Source organism: Arvicanthis niloticus, chromosome 21 (genome assembly GCF_011762505.2).
Source record: "Arvicanthis niloticus isolate mArvNil1 chromosome 21, mArvNil1.pat.X, whole genome shotgun sequence".
In the NCBI taxonomy this organism is placed as follows: Eukaryota; Metazoa; Chordata; class Mammalia; order Rodentia; family Muridae; genus Arvicanthis; species Arvicanthis niloticus.
In genome coordinates, this window is record NC_047678.1 from 17,244,110 (window position 1) to 17,266,346 (window position 22,237).

A 22,237-nucleotide genomic window follows, 5' to 3' on the forward strand; every position below is an offset into this window, starting at 1 on the left:
AAAACAACAAGCCTGATTCCTGGTTTTCCCCTGAAGATATGAGAGAGAGAGAGAGAGAGAGAGAGAGAGAGAGAGACTGAGACTCTCTGAGGCGGTATTTAGAAAGAGTCCCAAAGGCCGTCCCCACACCCCCTTTGGGTCGTGGCCTGCCAGGCCCAGCTCTCAGGAGCAAGATGGCGCCCATAATGTTGGACCATGACTGAGGGGCCAAGGGTAGGTCTTCACTTACTCGGAGGTGCTGGCTCCTTGGAAGCCCACACTCTGCCAACTCCCTGGTCTCAGGAGTTACCACTGCATTCTTCCTCTGGATTCCTCAACTCCTGGTTGAGATCTGCTCCACATAATTTTCTCATGATGTCACTCATTCTGACTGCGTACATTTGGAAAGTTGATCTACAAGAAAAGGCCTCCTTAAGACTTCAAAAAGAAGAAAAAAAATTAAGGTGGGTTGTGGGGAGTTGGAGAGAGCACAGCAGTGAGCTCCCCGTTTTGAGATTTGCAGCCGCTATGAGAACCACTCCCTGGCCAGGTTCCTGGCTGCAAACTGAGGCCAGTGGCAGGCCGTGGGTGACGTCAGAGCCAGGCCTGAGTCATAGCCAGTGGCCCGGCTGCCCTGCCACTCGGAAAGGGACAAAAGGAACCTTTGATGTCCAGAGGCCCTCCTCTCTTGCAGGCTGGCTGCACTGAACTGCAGGCCAGAACATTCCAGCTGTCTCCCCGCCCCACCCGCCGCCCTTCCTCCTTCCGGAACAGTCCCAGACAGATTCAACAAGGCCTCCCAGAAGGGCATCGCCCTCCTGTACAGTCCAGCATGACCACTATCTATAACCGAGAAGCCTGGAAGAACAGGGGTTCCCCCAAGACCCTTCACTTCCCCTGTCACATGTCTTCCTTCTTGTGGCGCTCACCTTAGCAGAGTCCTAATGGTACTTAAAGACAGGAAAGAATTACTGTCACCGTCCCTGGGCAGCCCCTCGTGCTCGGGGTGTGTCTGCTTCTCCATGTGCTATGGAGGCAGGCCTCAGCTCTCTGCTCTGTTCAGCCTGGGTCTCAGTGGCTTCCTCTTAGAAGACCTAGTCATGCACCAGTACCTGGCATGAAGCTCACTAAGTACACTATAGATGAATGAATGAATGGATGGATGGATGGATGGATGGATGGATGAATGAATGAAAACTTTAAAATAAATGTGGAGGGCATATACTGAAAACTTACGGTGAATGTTTAAGTCTCCATGGTACTTTATGACAGAAAGTATTTCACTTATTATTGTGACAAAGCAGTGCTTCCTGCATCTATAGATGAGGAAATGTGGTTCTCAGATGCTTCTCTTAAGTCTCACAGCTAATCAGTGGCAGAGCCTGGGCTGTCAGACCTCAAATTCTCTTTTAGCTTCCATGTTGAGAGGCTGAGCGGAATGAAGGACTGCTGACTGTTGCACCTCCCAGGAGAGGAAAGACAAGAATAAACCTGGTCTTGAAACCTGACCCTACAAGAACACTGTAGAACAATCAGGTGTGTTCTGTCTAGGTGAGGTAGGCCTCGTGGACTCTTGATGGGCCAATCCCACAGCCGAGGCTCAATAAGTGACCAGTCTCTCCTGAGAAGCTGGAGCCGGAAGACCAAGCAAGGGAAGCCCAGTGGCTGAAGCTCTGGTGTGTGGTGGAAGTGCTACAGCAGGCAGAGCACCTCAGAGGAAGCCATGGCCAATTGTCTTCCTGGACTCAAGGGTGAGATTAAAGGGCTGAGTCTGGACAGACAGGAAAGCTAAGGGGAAAGGACACAGGAATTTTCTTGAGAGCGGGAGAGCCCAGATGAGGAGGTGAAACAAATGTGTTTTCTGAGGATGAGAAGGGGCCTCTACCTAACAATAGCAGTCTCTTTCTTTAGGTCATCTCTGTCCTAGTGGGAATAGTGATATGGCTAGAATACATCGAGGGCTCCTGCTGAGCTCTATGTGCCATGGCAGGAGTGTCAGGAAGAAAGTCTGCTCAAGAGTTAGGCCCGCATCAGGATGAGCAACTTGGCGCCTTCTCCACAGTGTCTTGTGATTCTGTCTTGTACTTTTCCACAGACTCGCAAATGCCTCATTTCAAGAGGAAGACAAAAGCCAAGAATTTCCAGCCCTGTAGGGAAAGGCACTGGAGACTTTGGTCTCAGTGACGTGGCTTCACAGCATTTCCTCTCTCTCCGGAGGCAGGGCAGGTTCTGGTCATGGAGACCTCTCTCCATGGCTCACAGAGTCTGTCTCTGGTGGCCCGGGGACACTGTGTGATTACCTTTTCGTGAGAGCTCTGCGGTTCCGTGATTCTCAGGAATCACACTTGTTTAGTGGAGTTTGGCTCCTTAGCCAGGTGGAATTAGCAGAGAATCTCAGAGGAGAAACCCTCGTGTTCTCCATCAAAGGAGAAGTGATCACAGTCAGCTTCCCTGTTTCCCTGAGGGGAGGGAGAGAGGGAGGTTGGTGGTCTAGCCCACTCCACAGACACTAGTCTGTCTTTCTTTCTTTCTTTCTTTTTCTTTCTTTTTTTTTTTTTTTTTGGTTTTTCGAGACAGGGTTTCTCTGTGTAGCCCTGTCCTGGAACTCACTCTGTAGACCAGGCTGGCCTCGAACGCAAAAATCCGCCCGCCTCTGCCTCCCAAGTGCTGGGATTAAAGGCGTGCGCCGCCACCGCCCAGCTCCTAGTCTTTATTTCTTTAGTAAGAAGACTAGAGTTTTGCTATTTTCCACTGTACCTAGTGACGGCAAACAGAGAAGGGAGAGAAAAGAAAAAGCAGAAACGCTCAGTGAACTAAAGCTGCAGCTCCCTGTGCTGCAGCTGCCATGGTTGACGCTAATGGGGGCTTGGGAGGGGAGAGGAGGGAGAAAGAGAGGATAAAGCCAGGGAATTGAACAAACCATCCCCTTGGAGATAAAGAAAACTTTCTCAGAGATCTCTCCTTGCCTGTACCCTGCTGGGGAAACCTCCTTCTTGGCTACAGTATATAACTGTATACTGCTAATTTTCTGGAAAGCCTTTAAGGAATTCTTCAGACCTGTCTATAATTGCCGCCTCCAATTTCTCTCACTTCCTTCAGTCTTAAAAAACACAGTTAAGATATGGTTTATGTAGCAGAAAGTCCACCCACTTAAAAGGTAATTTGATGGATTTTAATATATTTACATATATTTAGCATATTTGCATACTCATAATCTATATTGACAACATTTTTGTCACACATTTCCCCCAAGAGAAACATTGTACATTTTAGCCATAGGCAACCACCCATGTCCTTTCCAGTTTCCCTCCCCCGGCAGTTCACACAGGTGGGATTATTCGGTACATGGCCTGTCCTGATTGGCTTCTTTCACTTAACGTGGTGCCTTCAAAGTATGTCCATGTTGTAGAAGATTTCCATATCTATTCCTTTTAAATCTGAATAATATCCTACTGCATAAGTATAAGACATTTTGTTTATTTTCTTTGAATCAGTTGATGAAAGTTAGAATTTTCCCACTTGTTTCTTTGTACAATACTGAATATTGAACCTAGAGTCTCACATAAGCCAGACAAGTGTTCTACCACTGAGCTATATTCCCTGCATTTAAAAAAAAAAAAAATCCTTTCTTTTATTTCAAACTGGTCTTGAATTCACTCTGTGTCCCAGGCTGACTTTGAACTGAGAGCTTTTCTGTCAGCCTCCTGAGTAGCTGAGACTGCAGGTCTGTAACACAGATACAACTCACTTTTAAACTATCATGAACAATATTGCCATGAACTTTGGTGTACAAGGTTATTGTTGTTGGGAGGGGTGGGGTGTGTGTGTGTGTGTGTATACACATGCACATGAGAGCAGGCACATACTTAAGCTTTTGTTTCTCTTGGACAGATACCAAGGAGTATGATTGCTGAGCTGTGTTAGTTACTTTTATCGTTGCTATGAATATATGATAGAAAAAAATTTAAGAAAAGATCCATTGTGGCTCATGTTTCAAAGGGTTTGGCCCGTGGTTACTTGGGCCCATGTACTTGTGTAATATCTGGGTGCCAAGAACACGTGACAGGCAGAAAGCAGAGAGAAAGGAGAGAGAGCCTGCAGAGATGGCTCAGTTGGTCAAGTGTTTGCCATGCACACACGAGAACCAGCGTTTGGATCCCTAAAACCTATGTTAAAACAAAATAAAACAAAGAAAAGCAAAGCAAAAGCCAGGCAAGCATGGCAGTCATCTGTAATTTCAGTGCTCGGGAGGTAGACAGGAGAGTCTTTGGGGACTGCTTAGACTAGTTGATACTGGCAAGCCGCAGGTTCAATGAATCAATAAATGAAGTTATTGAGAAAAGTTATTGAGAAAGACAACGTCAACTTCAAACTTGCATGTGTCCCTACACACATGTGCGCATGACCCCCACGTGTCCACACCATTCACATGCGCTACCACCACGCAGATGCATGTGCAAAAACTAAACCAAAGATAAATAAATAATAAGTAAAAATGTTAAAAAGAATCGGAGTAAGAGTCGTGCAGCAACAAGATACCCCCAGTGCTCACCCAATTGATTGACTTCCTCCAGCTGAGGCCTATCTTCTAAAGTCCCCAGAACCTCCCAAAATAGTGCCACCCACTGGAGACCTAAACCTGGAACATCTGAGCCTGTAGAGACATCTCATTTTCAAGCCATGACATGGCTGGTGTGGAAACTCTGTGCTTAACATTTCTGCGGAACTGTTGAACTGTTTTGCAAAATGCCACCCCAGCTTGATGTTCCCACCAGTCATGTGTGAAGTTTCTGATTTCCCCGTATCCATGGCACCGGTCTCTTTATTATAGCTATCCTAGTAGGTGAGCTATGCGGTCCCCACTGTGGCTTTTACCCAGTGGCTAATGATGTAGTGTATCTTTTCACGAGCTAGTTGGCCATTTGTATACCTTCTCTAGGGAAATGTCTAAGTCCTTTGTCTGCCCTTAAACTGTACTTTCTTATCTTTGAGTGTAGAAGCTCTTTCTATTTTAAGTTTATTCTGGATCTAAATCCTTCATACCCCACATTAGCTCCCTGTGTGGGGATTGTTTCTTCATATGCTTTAAAAATACTTATTAGTTTTTTATCCATGTGTATGTGTGTCTGTATGAGTGAATACCATGTGTGTACAGATGCTCTCAGAGGCCAAATGAGGGTGTTGGGGCTGAAATTACAGATGGTTGTAAGCCACCTGGTAGGTGTACTAGAAATTAAACTTAGGTCTCCCAAAAGAGCTAAATGTGCCCATAACTCCTGAGCCATCTCTCCAGCCCATCACATGCTTTTTTATTTTAAGAGAGATTTAATGTTGTTTTTACTATTTATGTAAAGACATATGTACATATCTGTGTACACGTATGTGAGCAGGGCCCACTGAGGCCAGAAGAGGGTGTAGGATCCACTAGCACTGGAGTTACACACTGCTGTCAGCTTCCCAATATGGTGTCAGGCAGTGACCACTCCGTAACATCAGGAAGACTCAACTGGTGGATGGTCACCCAGCTCCAAGTTTCTCCACATTCTTGATGTTACCTGAAGCACCGAGCTTTACGTTCTGAAGACGTGTGCAAATTCTTGCTCTTTCCTGTTGCTGGTGCTTTTTACGTCATGGTTGAGAAACCTTTGTCTAGCCCAAGGACATGAAGACACCCACCTGAGTTTCCTGTAGCCGCCTTAGTGGTCAACGCCTAGCTCTGTGAATGGTTTTGGGTGGTGTGAGATAGAATTCCAAGTTTATTGCTTTCAGCATGGATGCCCAGCTTGTACCAGCATTGCTTATTGAAAAGACTGTTCTCAAACTGGCCTAAAATAGGGTTTATTTAAAAGGCGCCCTAATCTCTCCCTACTGACGCATCTTTACCTCTTTGTGAGAAATCAATTGATCACAGTATTAGTGATTTTATTTCTTGTCTCTTAATTTTCATCCATCAACCTAGGAGTCCTTATGCTGGTACCACACTATTCTGTTTATGGCAGATGACCCTGCATGCACAATGCTTTAGGTTTGATTGTCCATGCTGAGAGACCGAAATGGAGGGGAGGGAGAAAGGCGGGAGGGAAAGGAAAGAAAGACAAGAGTGGGTGTGTTGGAATAAATCCCTTTCTTTTATCATTTAAGTAACTCTTAAGAGTGTGGAGGACACCTTCCATTTCTATCATGAATGGTGAAAACACAAGTTTCAAGGATAGACCCCCGTCAAGTGTGAAGGACCAGGAGCCACGCCCCTCCTCTCTGGGCTCCTCACTGCCATCCATCTCCCAGTTCCCACAGTGTGCGCTCGCACAAGCACATCATACTGAACTCCTAAAGGATTTTTCTATCTTCGGAGACTCTCACACACCCCATCATATTTTATGCTCTCGGCTTCTCCAGGAAGTAGAAGGATCAGATCCAAATCCCTATTTGATCACATATATCACCAGGTGACCCTAGACAAGTTATTAAGTGTATTAGACTCAGTCTCCTCGGCTCTGTTATATGTAAAACCAGAGAGGCCGGGGAACTTGACCAACCTCACACAGCCCGGAATTGGCAGGATCAAGGAGGGAACTAGGGTCTTTGCCTCCTAGCGTAGATGTTCCACAGGCTCCCCTCGTGGAAATTCTTTTTTTAGAAGGATGATTCATCTGATTGCCTTAGGAAGAATGTTTTTAAAAGCCAAGACCATTATGTTCTCCCCACTATGTCTGAAAGCACCAGGAAAGCACAAGACCAGCGACGCTTCATGGTTCAAGGTGAAAGGTTATCAGTCCCAACATCAAAGACTATTAAAGCCAGAGTGTCTGAAGCAGATTCCAGTCAACGTGGATGGAGACTCAAGTCTCCGCCCTGGCTCCTGCTGCTCTGTTGTGTTTCGTACAGCAGAGTGTTCCCTCTAGTGGCTTTGGGAAAAATAGGCCTTATAAACAGATTTACAGGGTCAGCATTGAAGAGGGCAGAGAGCCGAGGGCTCTGGGTTACTCTTCACTAATGAGAAACTGAGGTTCTCAAGCAGAGGTGATTTTCATCCCCTGTGTAATGTTTGACAACATTCGGGGGGGGGGGGGGGCGAGACACTACTGCATTGCTGCATAGGGGCCAGGAATGGTCCGCCCAGCAAAGATTCATGTGACCCAGCACGTCAGCGGTGCTGATGTGGAGGAACACCCTTCCCCCTCCTCCCAATCCCTCCTACCCTAGTCCCTCCCCTGCAAAGCCTCTCCCCTCCCCCTCCCCGCCAGGAGGTGATCTGCCCTGACTCAACTAGTGGCTTCTTCTTCGTAGCTTATGAAGGCTCACTTGGCTATTTCTTTTTATGAACTCTTACAAATAGTTGGGCGGTGGTGGTGCACACCCTTAATCCCAGCACTTGGTAGACAAAGCAGGTGGATCTCTGAGTTCGAGGTCTACAGAGTGAGTTCCAGGACAGCCAGGGCTACACAGATTGGAAAAGTTGCATGGGAAAAAACAAAACAAAACAAAAAAACTAAACCAACTAACAAATAAACAACAACAACAAACTTACAAATTTGTGTTAGAATTGTTAAAAATCCTAAAGTAATACAGTAATCCATACTCCCAAATGAAAGCAATAAAAGAACCTCTATTTCCTTATCCCTTTCTGTAATTCATGTTGGCATCCTTGAGAGTTTGTTACATTGAACTATATTAAATGCCAACTGGAGACCACTTAGGCCAACATGACCATTTGCTTTGGCTAAGATGTCCACCTTGTCAGTGCACATACTGAAACACTGTCAGTGCACACACAAGGGGGTCTTTGCTAGAGTCAACCATACTTCCCAACAGTTTTACATAAAGATGAGCTATTTTCTTGTGTTTTCAGTCCTGTGGAGTTCAGATATCCACAACAGGCATTAAAGACACAGAATCAAATGGTACATGCCTAGGATGTCACTGCTGCATGGAAAACTCGGCTCAGGATTATAACTCTCTATAGGTAGTGCTAACTAGAAATTAATAAATTATTTTGTCATATTTATTATTTTAATGCCAACATCTGGGTGACTAGTAGCTCATACACTTGGAAGGGAGAAGGATTTTTCACAATTACAAGGCCAGCCTGATCTACATAGCGAGTTCCAGGACAGCCTGGGCTACAGAGTGAAAGCTTTTCTTGAAAAATAAATAAATAAATAAATAAATAAATAATAAATAAATAAACAGAAAAAATCTCTCTGTTTATAAGAAGCAATGTAATATTATCTTTCTGTTGACTGGAGAGATGAGATTTATTGCAAATTTATGTAAAAACTGAAATAAAATTTCTAATTTTAATTTCTTTTTATATGTATGGGTGTTTTGTTTGCATGTAGATCTACGTATGCTTGCTTGGTATTGCTTGGTGCCTGCTGAGGTCAGAAGAGGTTGTCAGATCCCCTGTAACTGGAGTTACAAATGTTTGTGAGCTACCATGTGGGTGCTGGGAACTGAGTCAGGATTCTGTGGAAGAGCAACCATTGCTCTTACCTACTAAGCCTGCTCTCCAGTCCATAAAAACATTGTAATGGACCAAGGCTGATTGATATTGAGAGTACTAAATCTTGGTTTGGCTCATCACATGTCATGTAACAGTCACAGCTGATAAACAAATAGGTTTATTTCTAGGACCTAAAAAAATGTAATTCTGTCAAAACAATCATGTTTTGTTTCTACTTTCATGTTTTAATTTCTATTGAAGACACTGTCCAAGGTGAGACTGATCATTTTTTTTTTTTATGTCACGTATCTTAAATTTTACATAGATAATTTCCCCCAGAGTTGAAATAAGTCACACTCCACATGGCAATGTGAGTCAAGGCCTTCCCTCTTGCTCTAGATGTCACTACTGGATGTTATCATTCATTTAGTTTTACAAATCTGATGAGTGGGCTGGAGAGATGGCTCAGTGGTTAAAAGCACTGACTGCTCTTCCAGAGGTCCTGAGTTCAATTCCCAGCAACCACATGGTGGCTCACAACCATCTGTAATGGGATCCGATGTTCTCTTCTAGTGTGTCTGAAGACAGTGACAGTGTACTCGTATACATGAAACAAATCTGCTGAGCAAATGTGACATTTTCCTAGCTATACTCACGTCTAGTACTTTAGACCACAGGCTCTGAAGCCAAACTCACCGACGTTGAGCCTGTCACCTGCCCACTAATGTCTTGTTTTCATGGCTGAGAGTTTTGATACTTTTCACACCTATTAAGCGAAGATAATGAGGTCCCACCCATCAGAGTTGTGTGGAACTGAGTTCATATGCAGGTAAGAAAAGGGTCTGGATCCAGAAGCCCTCACTATGTGTTAATATTCTAGGAGAGTTTGAATCAGCAGCTCTAACCATGTCAGCACAGGTGAATGTGAACAGGTTTTGTTATTTTTTTTGTATTTTGTTTGTTTGTTGTTGTTAGTTTAGATGCATTTGTGCGTCTTCTTTGTGCGCTTTTGCTCCCTGTCCTTTCACTATTTTTCTGTGGACGTGTTTGCCTCTTCTCAGTTTGTAGGTTCTTTTTGATGTTAAGAATATTTGGGCACATGTAAGATATTGCAAGTACACCCTTCGCACACTCTGACATTGGTCTTTTGACTTGAAGTATAATAAATGTATTTAAATGAGGCCATATATTAACTTTGCATGTGGTCACTTTCCTTAATGGAGTCCAGGTTTCATCTCTTCACCTTTCATGTTAAACAAATGTATTCATGAGTTGGAAATGAATTTTTATCGTTGTATTTATTTTGCTCCCCCTTTCATGCTTTACCACCATGGCAATGTTATTGAGGACAAAACCCAAGCGTGAGTGTTTAACTTACTTCCTGTAACACATCTCTTACCTGATCATCTGATCGTGGTGCCAAACTGCTCTCCTGTGCCTGGTTCTGAGAGTTCCCATGTTCCATCCCATCCCTTCTCGATCTGTGATCTAACACTATCTTCTTCTCTGTAACTAGAACATGGCAGTTGAAGGTTACTGGGGATCTTGTAGAACACACAGGATCACGTTTATCTTGGCCTTCATTCTCTTGTCTTCCCTCTGTCATTTGATTCCATCAGAAATGCCCATCTTCAGGAAAGACCACTTTTGCAGGGCTGAAGAGGGGTTGTTGTGGGTTCTCTTTGTCCTTTTGCAACGAACGGCACCGTGTGCCCGGCCTTCTCTCTTTCTTGCTGACAGTGCTCACAACTTCATGCTGCTGACAATGGCAAAGATGTACTTTCTTATCCTGCCTCGCAGCCAAGGCAGAGAAATGCACTGTGGTCTAGGATGGGGGCACGCACAAAGGTCTATTAGGGAGGTTACGCAGAAAAAATTCCTCTTCAGTTGCATGCTTCTGCAATCAATTATATTGAGATGGTGTCTCGGAGAGCATCAGAATCTTGCAACAAACATGGGGGACGCCTAGGCACAAAAGTATGTACACTAAGTTGATGGAGAGAAATATGGAAGTCCTGGGTCACATGGGTGAGACGTGGTCCAATGTCAGGGCAACCTATCTCTATATTTCCTGTCAACAAGACAACATGTCTCTGTCACGTAAGCCATTGTGGCTCAGTATTCTTATTTGCAGCCAAGAGATTTATCATCGAGCATGGGTGTGGCCTCAGAACAGGTGCTGACTGTGCTCCTTGTGGTCCGCATTGGCCTCCCAGCCCGTGCCCCTACTTGCATCATTGTCTCTGCAGAGCTGGTTGGGAGAATTCTAGCTTGAGCCTTTAGTGGTATACCATGGCACACGTGAGATTCCAGAGCAGGGAAATTACGGAGAAGAAAATGGAGTGACTGCTTAGGGCTAGAATGAGGTGGGAACTTGGGAAGGTGACAGCAGAAGGTTGGGGGCTTCTTTTTGAGGTGGTAAAAACACTCTAAAATTGACTGTGGTTACGACCATTTATGTCTGAGGATATTCTAAAAGCCATTGAATTATATAGACTTATACGTTTGAAACAGATGCTTTATGTGGCATATTGATTCTGTCTCAATGTTGATGTGGGGTTTTTTTTTTTTTTTATTTTTTTTTTAAATTTCTTCTGGTGTGGTACTAGTCCATTTTTTTTGTTGCTGTGATAAATCCCAGAGGGTTAGGAGGCCGTCACCATCACAGTGGGAAAACATGGCAGGAGGCAGGCATGGATGCTGGGGCAGCTGAGAGCTCAAATCTTAAACAGAAAGCTGGAAGCAAAGATTACTAACTTGAATGGTAAAAGTCTTTAAATTCTCAAAGTATAGTGACAAACTTTCCAGCAAGGCCACACCTCCTAAGCCTTCCTTAAAGTGTAACTAACTGGAAACCAAGTACTCAAATCTGTGAGCCTGTGGGAGATACTCTCTTTTTATGTATGTATGTATGTATGTATGTATGTATGTATGTATTTATTTTATTTATATGAGCTGTCTTCAGATACACACTAGAAGAGTGTGTCAGAACCCATTACAGATGGTTGTGAGCCACCATATGGTTGCTGGGAATTGAACTCAGGACCTCCGGAAGAGCAATCAGTGCTCTTAACCGCTGAGCCATCTTTCCAGCCCGATATTCTCATTCAAACCATGGCATTTCACATAGTGGCCCCTGTAGGCTTGTAGCATTTAGTCTAACTTCAAAAGACCCCTACTATAGAAAGAATCTCTTGTGTATTGTATAGAGGCATAACCTGTCAATAAAGCTGATGGCCTATTAGCTGAGGCATGAAATAGGAGGTGGGCAACCCAAATATGACCAGGCAATGAAAACACAACTCAGTAAATTATGAATATATTCTGTAAGCCTAGATTGGGCAGATACCTGCACACTACTCTGTTCCCCAGCTATGAGACCCTTATAACTTGAGGGTTTTCCAGACCCTGAGTCTGTCCTTCTACCTCCTGTTTCCCAGTCATCTTCTCCTTCATCGTCTTCCTCCTCCATTGTCTTCCTCAAGTCTTCCCTCTGCTCTCTTCCACCAACCTTTTTTTCTCCACCTCCCCTTCTTCTGCCCAATCACTGGCTCCAGCATTTATTTTACAAATTAAGATGGGCAGAAGGTTCACTAGAATTCACCTGTGTAATGACTCACACCTCCTCTGCAGCCCTTCACAGGAAAGGGGAATTAGTGTCAAAATACAAGGCCGGGGCTCTCCACAACAGGAGTTCCTGTAGAGAGGAACTCTGGCCTAGAATCAGGCATAGGAAAAGATTCACCCTGAACTCTGAGGAGACAGCCACATGAAACTAAGAAGAGATAGCCAGCCACATGGAATAGAATAAATGGGTGAATTAAGTTATGAGCTAGTTGGTGAGTAAGCTCACGCTTGTGGCCTAGGCATTTACTCATAAATCAGTCTCAGAGTTGTTATTTCAGGAACTTGGGTGTGGGTGGAAAAGCCCGTGCTTACATTCCCAGTATGAGGGGATGCTACGGGAAAGGACAAAGGGATAGGGGTGGGTGAGAGTAGCCATTGCCTGACAGTGAGGCTGCCTGTGGATCACAGAAACAATGGAGAATCATAGAGTTGGACCTGGGGCAAAAATGGATTTTAGTATTTGTCAGAGGGGTTTACTCACAAGGTAGCTAGGATTTCTGCATGAGGATTACATGCTGAGACAAGGGCTGGAAGGACACCAGGGAGCTCCCATGGGAGACACCAAGTCTGAACAGTTCTGTGTGTTAGGAATGATTTCTTGGCCATAGTGTTATGGTATGTTCTTAAACTTTAACTGAGCTATAAGTTATTTTGTGTATATTATGAATAAAACTTCTAAAATTATTTACACTTTGATATAACTTAATTTATATTATCAGCAAGAGGGAATGAAGGAAATATTGACCTATGAAACCACTAAGCCCAGCCAGGAGGGAGTTGGTTAAAGAAATTTGGAATAAGCTCAGACATGGTGTTGACTTCATGAGGAAGCTAGAGATTGCACCTGGATCTTAGACTCTACAGCCATCAGAACTGTGAGAATTACATTCCTAAATAAGTCAGTATATCTGGGATATTCTGTTAGTGCAGCCCAAGTGGTCTAAGACAAGAGGTCAGATTTTTATATTTTATTTATTTATATTTATTTTCATTTTCTTTTTAAAATGAAAGCCATTAGTAAGACTGCAGGCAGTTTAGGTTTGGGGGTGTTAAGTTCCCTTCTGTTTTACAGTCAAATTATCTGTCTGTGCATGTTTGATATCTGAGTTCACTGGCCTGCGTGTGTCCTGGTTAACTTCAGTTGTTAACTTGACACATGGGAAGAGGGAACCTGAACTGAGGAACTGCTGTCATCAGAGTAGTCTGTGGTCAGATCTGCGGAGTTCTTTTCCTTGAAAGCTGATTGATGTAGGAGGGCCTGGTCCACTGTGGGCGGCGCCAATACTGGGCAGGTGAGCATGGACTGCACAAGAAAGGGAGGTAAACAGGCCAGAACACAAGCCAGTAAGCAGCATTTCCCCACCATCTCTGCTTCAGTTCCTGCCTCCAGGCTTCTGCCTCGAGCTCCTGATCTGGCTTTCCTCAATGATGGACTGCAACCTGTGAGCTGAAATATGCCATTTCCTCCCAAAGTTGCTTCTGGTCATGGTATTTCTCACAGAAACAGAAAGAAAACGAGGACTGTTGGGGAGGGGGTGTGATTTTAAAGAATGCAGCAATGAATGACTCTGTTGGGGCTGACCATTCTTCCACCTAAATGCTGGCTTCATCTAACTTTGTTCTTGCCAACTTTTGATGTAAAGGCTAGCACCTTTTGTTTATTCTCTGGTCTTCTCCCTGTTTCATGTCATGCCTGGAATCCCTTTGGCTTTAAGCTCGTCCCCATCTTTTCTTACCCGTGTGTACCCACCTTCCCCTCCCCCTCTCCATTGGTATTCCTCTGCCAGTCTAGGTAAAACCCTCCTTTTAGGGGCTGTTCTTGTCATTCTCACTTTTTTGATATATTTTCTTTTGAGCTTGAAATCCTCTCATTTACCTTTTCTTCTCTCTATATATATATATTCACCTAAACACATGCTGACTCTTACTTGTCCATTTACAGACTTTGGTTCTGAGAGTTCCAGTTATCAACTGGCTCTTTCATAATCTACATATACCCCTAGGTCAAAGATATATTTGTTCATGTAACTCCATGATACATGAACATATATATACATACACATATGTCTGTCTGTCTGTCTGTCTGTCTCTCTCTCTCTCTCTGGGGATATATCCCCAGATAAACAAGTGATCCCTCCCCTACTCCACTGAGTCTCTGAATGAAATGGCAACCCCTCTGTATTGGTCAGAGTTCTCTGAGAAACAGAACTAATAGAATGAACATGGTTTATATGGCTTCTGGTCTGTGGCCCATCTAGTCCAACAATGGCTGTCTACCAACCTCAAGTCCAAGAGTTCAGTAGATGTTCAGTCCACAAGGTCGTTGGATGTCTCAGCTGGCCTTAAGTACACGCCCAGATCCCAAAGATTAGGCTCTAAAGCTAGTGGACTTGCCAAGGAGAGTGAGAGCAAGCAGGAAAAGAGCAAAAGTTTCCTTCTTCCATGTCCTATCTCTCTGTCTGTCTATCTATCTGTCTGTCTGTCTATCTATCTATCTATCTATCTATCTATCTATCTATCTATCTTTCCACCTCAAAATATCTGGATTAGGAATGAATCTTCCCACATCACTTGACTTAATTAAGAAAAAAATCTCTCACAAGTGTACCCAGATGCTTGTGTTTTAGTTCCTTCCAGATGTGGTCAAGTTGACAATCAAGAACAGCCATCGTGGGGCTGGAGAGTTGGCCCAGTGGTTATGGTTAAGAGCACTGGTTCTCATAAAGGAGTCAGCTTCAATTTCCAGTACCCACATGGAGGCTCACCACTTCCTTAGGTACCAGGCACGTATGTGGTGAACAGACATACATGAATGTAAAGCACTTATACACACATTTTTTAAAAAAAATCTAAAAGAAAAGAAAAAAAAAAAGAATAGCTGTCACACCCTTCCTAGTTCCCTCATTTTTCCCTGACTTGTTTCTTTATCACTTGCTCTCTAATATACTTTATTTTTGTCCCTAGTATTAGAATGTAAGAGAAAGGACTTTTTCTGTATTTCCAAATCTAGAATCCTGCCAGGCATAGAGTGTGTGTGTGTAGTTCTTTGTGTGCATGTGTGGAAACCAGAGGTCAACTTTGAGATGCTTCCTCTCTAATGGAGATTACCATTTCTGCTAAACTGTCTAACAAACAAGCCCCCCAGGATCCATCTGTCCCTCCCCCAACTCCCACCATTGGGATGCAGACATGTACCACCCACAGAACTTTTAAATGGATGCCGGTGTCCAAAATTAGGTACTCATGCTTGCTGTGACAAAGTACCATGACCAAGGAAACATAGAAAAGAAAGCATTTACTTTGGAGCTCACAGTTCCGAGGGTGAGTCCATGGCCACCATGATGGGAAGCATGGCAGCAGGCAGGCAGCCCTGGCGCTGGTGGGATGGCCAAGAGCTCACAGCTTATCCACCAGCATGAGTCAGAAAGAGAGCATGCTAACTGGAAGTGGTGTGGCAGAGAGAGAATGAGTCTGCTGCTGATGGTGTGGGATTTTAAAACCTCAAAGCCTACCTGCAATGACACACCTCTCCCACAAAGCCACACCTCTTAATCCTTCCCAAATGGTTTCACCAAACGGGGACCTAGAATTCAAATATATGCGCCTTTAGGGGTCATTATCATTCAAACTATCACAACAACCTTATCCAAGATAACAGTTAAATATAATAATTGACTCTGAGGTCAAAGATAATTTACCTACATTTCCTTTTTTCCTTCCTTTTCTTCCTTCCTTCTCTCCCTCTCTTTTCTTTCTTCCCTGAAGAAGTTTTCTGAGGACCTGTATCAACAAGTAACAGAAATAAAACCAGAAAGAACAAAATGTTGGCTCGTGGAAGTGGTCGGATCTGGGGAAGACTCTGAATCTCAAGAGTAATTTGCCCAAATTGAGCAGGGAAAGTCTCAGACACACAGAGGACTTGGTACAATGCCTCACATATAAACCCGGGTCATGGTAAATGTTCTCAGAACGGCAAATACAGACTTCAGGGAAGAGAAAGGTCTAAAGAGCCTAGACAAAGGAAGGTAAGTCAGAATGATTACTTAGATCACACTAACAGCAGTTTTTCATAGTCACAATAACCTCTTTGTCCATGTGTATGTGTGTGTGTGTGCTTGTGTTCACACGTGGAGACTAGGGGAGGACCACGGATGTCCCTGTTATATCACTTTCCACATCATTTCCAGTATCCCTCACGGAACCTGGAGCCTGCTATTGTCCAGGCTGGTGCCGGCAAGCCCCTGCAACCCTTCCATCTGCATCTCCCTCCACACCCCTGGACCAGTGCCGGGGGTTACAGGTATGGGAGACATACAGGTATGCTATGCTTTACAGGGCTGCTGGTATTTAAACTCAGGCCTTCATGCTTGTTTGGCCAGCTCTTTTACCCACTGAGCCATCTCCCAAGTGCCACAAATGTGCTATTCATGCCTAAGGAAGCTTCAGTTTCCTAATTATTCTTTTCTTGATCCCATCCTGTTCTTTCATGATACAAATGTCTTCTTAAGTTTCTCTGAGGATGTTATTGAAAATGTCTTCTCTTTTGTTTCCTGTTTGTACTTTTTCTTTGTATTTGTGGTTATCTATTTATTTTTACCCATTTTATGTTGTAACCTTTCTTCATATGCATAGTCATTTCTGTTACTGTTTTTTTTTGTTTGTTTGTTTGTTTTTTGTTTTTTTTTTTTTTTAGAAAAGGTTTGTTCAGGGCTGGAGAGATGGCTCAGTGGTTAAGAACACTAACTGGTCTTCCAGAGGTTGTGAGTTCAATTCCCAGCAACCACATGGTGGCTCATAACTGTCTATAATGGGATCAGATGCCTTCTTCTGGAGTGTCTGAAGACCATGACAGTGTGCTCACATACATAAAATAAATAAAAATATAATCTTAAAAAAGATTTGTTCTTATTTTATGTGTTTGAATGTTTTGTCTGTGTTTGTAACTGTCCATATGTACACAGTGTCTCCAGAAGCCAGAAGAGTTCCTCAGATCCCCAGACCTGGAGTTACAGATCGCTGTGAGCCACCATGTGGGTGCTGTGAATGGAACTTGGGTATCCTAAAAGAGTACCCGATGTTCTTAACCATTGAGCTGTCACTCGAGCCCAGTACTTCTCAACCTTCTTAATGCTGACACCCTTTAATACAGTTCTTTATGGTGTAGGGACCCCCAACCATAAAATTATTTCATTGCTACTTCATAATTATAATTTCTACTGTTATGAATTGTACTGTAAATATCTGTGTCTTCCAGTGATCTGAGGTAACACCTGTGAAAGGATTGTTTGATCACCCCAAAGGGGTCACAGCCCACAGGTTGAGAATCACTGCTCCAACCCCTTCAGTAGTTTTTATTGCAGACATTGAATGAGGTAATGTGGTTCTGCTTTAGCTAAATTTTCTTCTGTACTTGGGTGGGGCCTATTGTTTGACAGCTTTCCTACGTGGTGACCTATCGTCATCTCTTCCTTGCTGTATGAATCAGACTAACGATAACAGGTTCTGCTTTTGCTAAAAATGCACTGCCTCCCGATTGAGCCTACAAGGTGACTGAGAAGGTCAAAAAGCCTGGTCTGTAGCTCCTTAACTTTGGGTCAGATGTCAGACTCCTATTCCACTTTGCACGTAAGCATGTCAGTCATTTAAGGAGTGTCTGAAAACAAGTAACAGAAGGAGGTTCAGCCCTTATTTATCTAACCCCCTTCAGGCTGAAGACACAAAGATAAGACTAACTAAGGTATTTCACTGTCAACCTGTATAGCATCATTCCAGGTCCCAGAAAGGTGCCTGAGAATCTCCAGCCTCTGTCCCAAACCTGAGACACCTTGGATCCCAAGAATTCGAAGCCTTACAGATCATCCCATCATGAGATTGTCTTTAAGCGGGAGCCATTTCTGTATGCTGGGGACTGAGGAACGACTGTCTCATGGGAAATGGCTTATCCTTCCCAGGGATAAGGGCTTCTCCAGAGTCATCTTGCAGAATGAAGACCTGGGTAGACCACAGATTGATGGAGACTGCTGAGTTATGCATGTGCCCCATGTTTTCTCCTCCACCAAAGCCTACAGCTCCTGCCAGGTCCCGAAGCACAGCGTGCTTCATCCAATCTTCTCAACGTCGCCACACTTGGTCAAAATGCTTCCTGCTTTCCCATCATTACCTTCCCACTGATTTCTGGAACTAATGGACAGACAGGCCTGATTTGTTGGGATTCCTAGAGTCCAGCTGCTGGCCACTCTAGACCTCAGTAAATGAACTAATGCATAAGGTACTTCTTACAATGTGATGTAACTATTGCTTTGACTTTGGTAACTAAAGACTCAGATATTTAACAGGGAACTTCCAATACCTGCATATGGAGCCTTATCTCTGAGAGGAGAGCGAGGTGTCTGAGGTTCCCCTCTCCATCTAGATGGGCACATAGACGTGGCATGAGTCCTGTCTGGCTGCTGAGTGGCTGTCAAGAAGTCATCTGCTCATCCGTGGAGTGTTATTAGTCATCGTAGATCCAGCTGCAATGTTCACTCAGCTGTTTACAGATCATTTTTGTGGTGAAGGGTCTCCCTCTGGGTTTTAGCCTCTGACTTTCACTCATACAATGCAGGTTTGCCATCCCCCTGCCTCCTTCTACCGCCATTCCTCGGTCCACCATCCATCGCCAGAAGCTCTTTGAATGCACGTCTCTAAGTGCCCTTATCATTGCTGAATGTGTATCGTTTCTCAAGTGCCTTCACTGTTATTTTAGTATCATCTTGGCTAGGGGAAATCAAGCATGTTTAATCTGACATCTTTCCCTGAATAATTATTTACTTCCTGGGTAGGTTCTGCTCCAGGGCTCCATGTTTGAAGTCCTGGCTCTTTTACGTCTTTCCTGAAGTTGCAGGTCCTTGACGCTTCCATAAGAAGAGGCAAGGTGGTCCTAGCCCAGGTGACTTGCTTTAGCTGAGAGCCCTTCAGAGACTGTCTGCAAATGCAACCCCCCACTAGATACAGTTTTTCTGAACCTGCAATTAGCAGCAGAAAGGTTTTTAGGCAAAGGTTCAGGAAGGATGTTCCAAGGAATGATGGAAAGGAACCATTTGTGAGGAAGGTAGCATTGCTGCCAAGCTGTGACTTTCTTGTGAGCATCCTTTTACTGTAACTATTATCGGGTCATCCCTCTGTGCTGTTGCAGGAGGTCAGCACTCATACTCGCTCCAGAGCGAGGGTGGTTCTTCCTTTAAAGTGTAGAACTAATTCCATTCTGAACATGAGTCATTTACTGGCTTCTAATTCACTACTGCCATCACATTTATGGTAGGAAAATGCTGCATAAAAGATTGTGGGATGAATGAGCATCTAGGCACCTTGAGTTTTTACTGGCAGTTGACTCTGATTTCAACAGATGAAGACCTACCCTTCAACCAGCTAGCCAGAAATAATAGTGATTGGTAACCACATGCCTAAATAAGGGATGTTACTGTAGTTGTCCAGGTCTGTGACTGTACCGCTCTGAATGTGCTGGATCTCGTCTAATAATAGCTATCTCTGCTTTTTGTTTTTTTTTTTTTAAGCCATATTATAAAAAAATGAAACATTGTGGACAATTTTCAGTATTAGGTGTGCTTAGAGCTCATCAAAGAGTCACAGGTAAGAAGAGGCACTAGACCCCTTCCTCCAACTGGCAGCTGGCACTTGATTTTCTCGGAATCCTTAAAGAGGTAGAAAGTTGCCTGCAGTCTGCTACATGACAGAGCCCATGATCAGAAAATGGAGCAGTATCCAGCTCCAGGATGTCTATCAGATAAAACTGTACATCCTGAACGACAGGATGGGGACTTGGAAGGAGGGGGTGGGGTTTGAAGAGTGTAAGTACCATAACTCCCTGGAGTCGCTGGGGAAGAGGGCAGGGATCTCCTGTGCCCTTCTCTCTCACCAAATCAACACACCAGCCAGCGTCACCCTTGCTCTATGTTATCTTGTTCTACATCATGCTATATTAACAACTGCTGCACTTTCACAGGGTCTTCTCAACCACGTGTGCGTTAATCACCACAGAGGAAACAAGAAAGGCTGAGAGGCAGCTGAGATCAGCATGCATGTTGTCAAAATGGGATTTAAAATGAGAACTTGGTTACACAGATGTCAGAGAACCAGAGAAGCTCACAGTAGTGGCAGCAGGGAGTCACACCCAGTCTGTGTGACAGGAATAATTAGAGGAGACTACAGGAGTCACTGTCAGCCGTCAGACTGGGTAGATTTTTCTGGCTGGAGCCATCCTGTGGCTATAATCAGTAACACCATTCAAGGCCCACAAGCTTAGCAAGGCACCTGGCCTTTTCCTCCCTCCTGTCGCACAGTGGTTTTTCTCTTGGGCCGAGTCCAAGCTAGAGCCTCCCTGACCTGCATCAAGCCTGGGAAACCTGTATGCAGAGGTCAGTATTTGCAGTCCAGAGCCATGAGGAGAAGCACGAAGAGCAGATCTGAAAGCAAACAGGCTATGACCTGTGCATTGTATTGTGTACATTATGGGCACCCCATAGGTTAAATACATAGTAACACACTATGCATCTTATAAATACACGTATGCTTCTGCAGCCCTCTGCATTCTGTCAAATGGGCCATGACCCAGTGCTAACATGGCTGCCAATTACATGATATTTAAAAATTTACCAGCCAGGAAGTTTATTGACCATCCATCTTTGAATAGAGAATGATTTCCATCTTTGGTTTTATTTCCAGTCATAACGCTAGGAGTATCTGGTTCCAAGTGCACAGTTACCAATCATGTAAATGTATGAATGCCATGCCCCCCATACATACAGCTTCACCCCTGTAGCCTTTAAACCAAGGCCATCTAAGCCTAATGACATTTTTGGGGGGTAATTTTCACAAGAAGACAATGGAATACCATTTTGAAACCTGTGCCTTACAAGTGACAAAGGACTGCTCTTGGGCTCTCTCTCCAAAAGCTAAAGGAGAAGTGTTGTGCTGGCTTATTTTTTTTTTCTCACCTTTTCCACCGGGTAGGAGACAGAATACAGCATTAGTCACAGCCTACCTGCTTAGGCTCTGAAACCTCTAAGGCAGGTAGAGAATGCTGGAGTCTGGCTGTCTTTAGCTGGGAGCATCAAGTTACAAAGGAAACAAGAAAGGCCGAGAGGCAGCCCTATCTTCTGTTGGCCTGTGCCATCTTCAAAGTCTGATGGTCCTGTAGGCAGAGAGCCAGGCTGCACCTCACGCCCCTGTGGGTACCGACTCACTTCTGACTTTTCTGAGTCCAGGGGTTTTGATCAAGAAGACTTAAAATAGTAAGAAAATGGAACCCATGTTAGGTTGCGCATCCAGCCTTTTTCTGCAAGCAGGTAACAACTTGTAGCAACAAAAAGAAACCACACACTCATCCTAAATAATGGTAACAAAATTGAGTAGGAGGGAGAAAAGGAGACTATGTAATAAGTAAAGGCAGAGGGAATAACGAGGACACACCCTCCAGGCCAATGACCCACCATTATTCCAATGTTGTCAGGCTCCACTTTGTTTCAAGGACAGGCATAGAGAAAGATCTCCTGGTAGCAGGCTGTGGTGCTAACACCCAGGACTGTACAAGCCACCATTGCTCAGAACAGTTAAAGCCGTCTCTAGGGTGGCCTAGACAGTCAAGTATTTTGAAGGGCCCTGTTGATTTCAGCACGCAGCAGTGTGGTGAAGCCCCAGTGAGCTCTGAGCACAGTGCAGCAAGGAAGACAACATGAGTTCCTGGAGAGGGATGGTTTTCCCGGCTAAGAAATCTCAGCACTGTTCAGAACAGCGGAACCCAGCAGAGGGGAGACTAAACTTGGGGTGGGGGTTGGGGGAGAACTCTAAACAGTACTTATATGTGAGCATTTGCATGGGCATGTTTTTAAAATTTTTCTCTTATGTATAACTAGAAGAGGAATTGGTGGTCATTTGGAAAGTTGAACATTCTCAAGAACTGCTGCACTCTTTCTCCAACTGGCTGTACTTTGTTAAAGTCCCACCGGCAGTATATGAGCCTTCCTATTTCTTCATCCTCATCAATGTGTGTAACTGTCTGTCCTTTGTATTCTAGCCACCCTAGAAGGATGTGATACGCCGTTGTGATTTTGATTGGCATTTCCCTGGCAATGAATAACTTGAGCATCTTTTCTCATGCTTGTTAACTACATTAAATTTTTATTTATTTTA

At 44.2% G+C, this 22,237-nt stretch overlaps 1 protein-coding gene and 1 long non-coding RNA gene across 22 annotated transcripts in view; one reads left to right on the forward strand and one right to left on the reverse strand.

Moving 5' to 3' along the window:
- The window catches only part of Zbtb38 (zinc finger and BTB domain containing 38), a 93,154-nt gene extending 92,591 nt beyond the window's left edge, over nucleotides 1-563 (reverse strand). For 12 of the 16 annotated variants that reach the window (XR_013105679.1, XR_013105672.1, XR_013105668.1 and 9 more), the window contains exon 1: nucleotides 230-563. The gene's annotated coding sequence lies outside the window, so the exon portion shown is untranslated. The remainder of the gene's footprint in view (nucleotides 1-229) is intronic. The other 4 variants (XM_034484453.2, XM_076917820.1, XM_076917822.1 and 1 more) reach the window with 1 other exon arrangement.
- The window catches only part of LOC117693720 (uncharacterized), a 62,013-nt gene extending 39,776 nt beyond the window's left edge, over nucleotides 1-22,237 (forward strand). For 5 of the 6 annotated variants that reach the window (XR_013105684.1, XR_013105685.1, XR_013105686.1 and 2 more), the window contains 3 exons: nucleotides 15,815-16,074; nucleotides 16,237-16,349; nucleotides 17,011-22,237. This is a non-coding gene — a long non-coding RNA (uncharacterized LOC117693720). The remainder of the gene's footprint in view (nucleotides 1-15,814; nucleotides 16,075-16,236; nucleotides 16,350-17,010) is intronic. The other variant, XR_013105683.1, reaches the window with a different exon arrangement.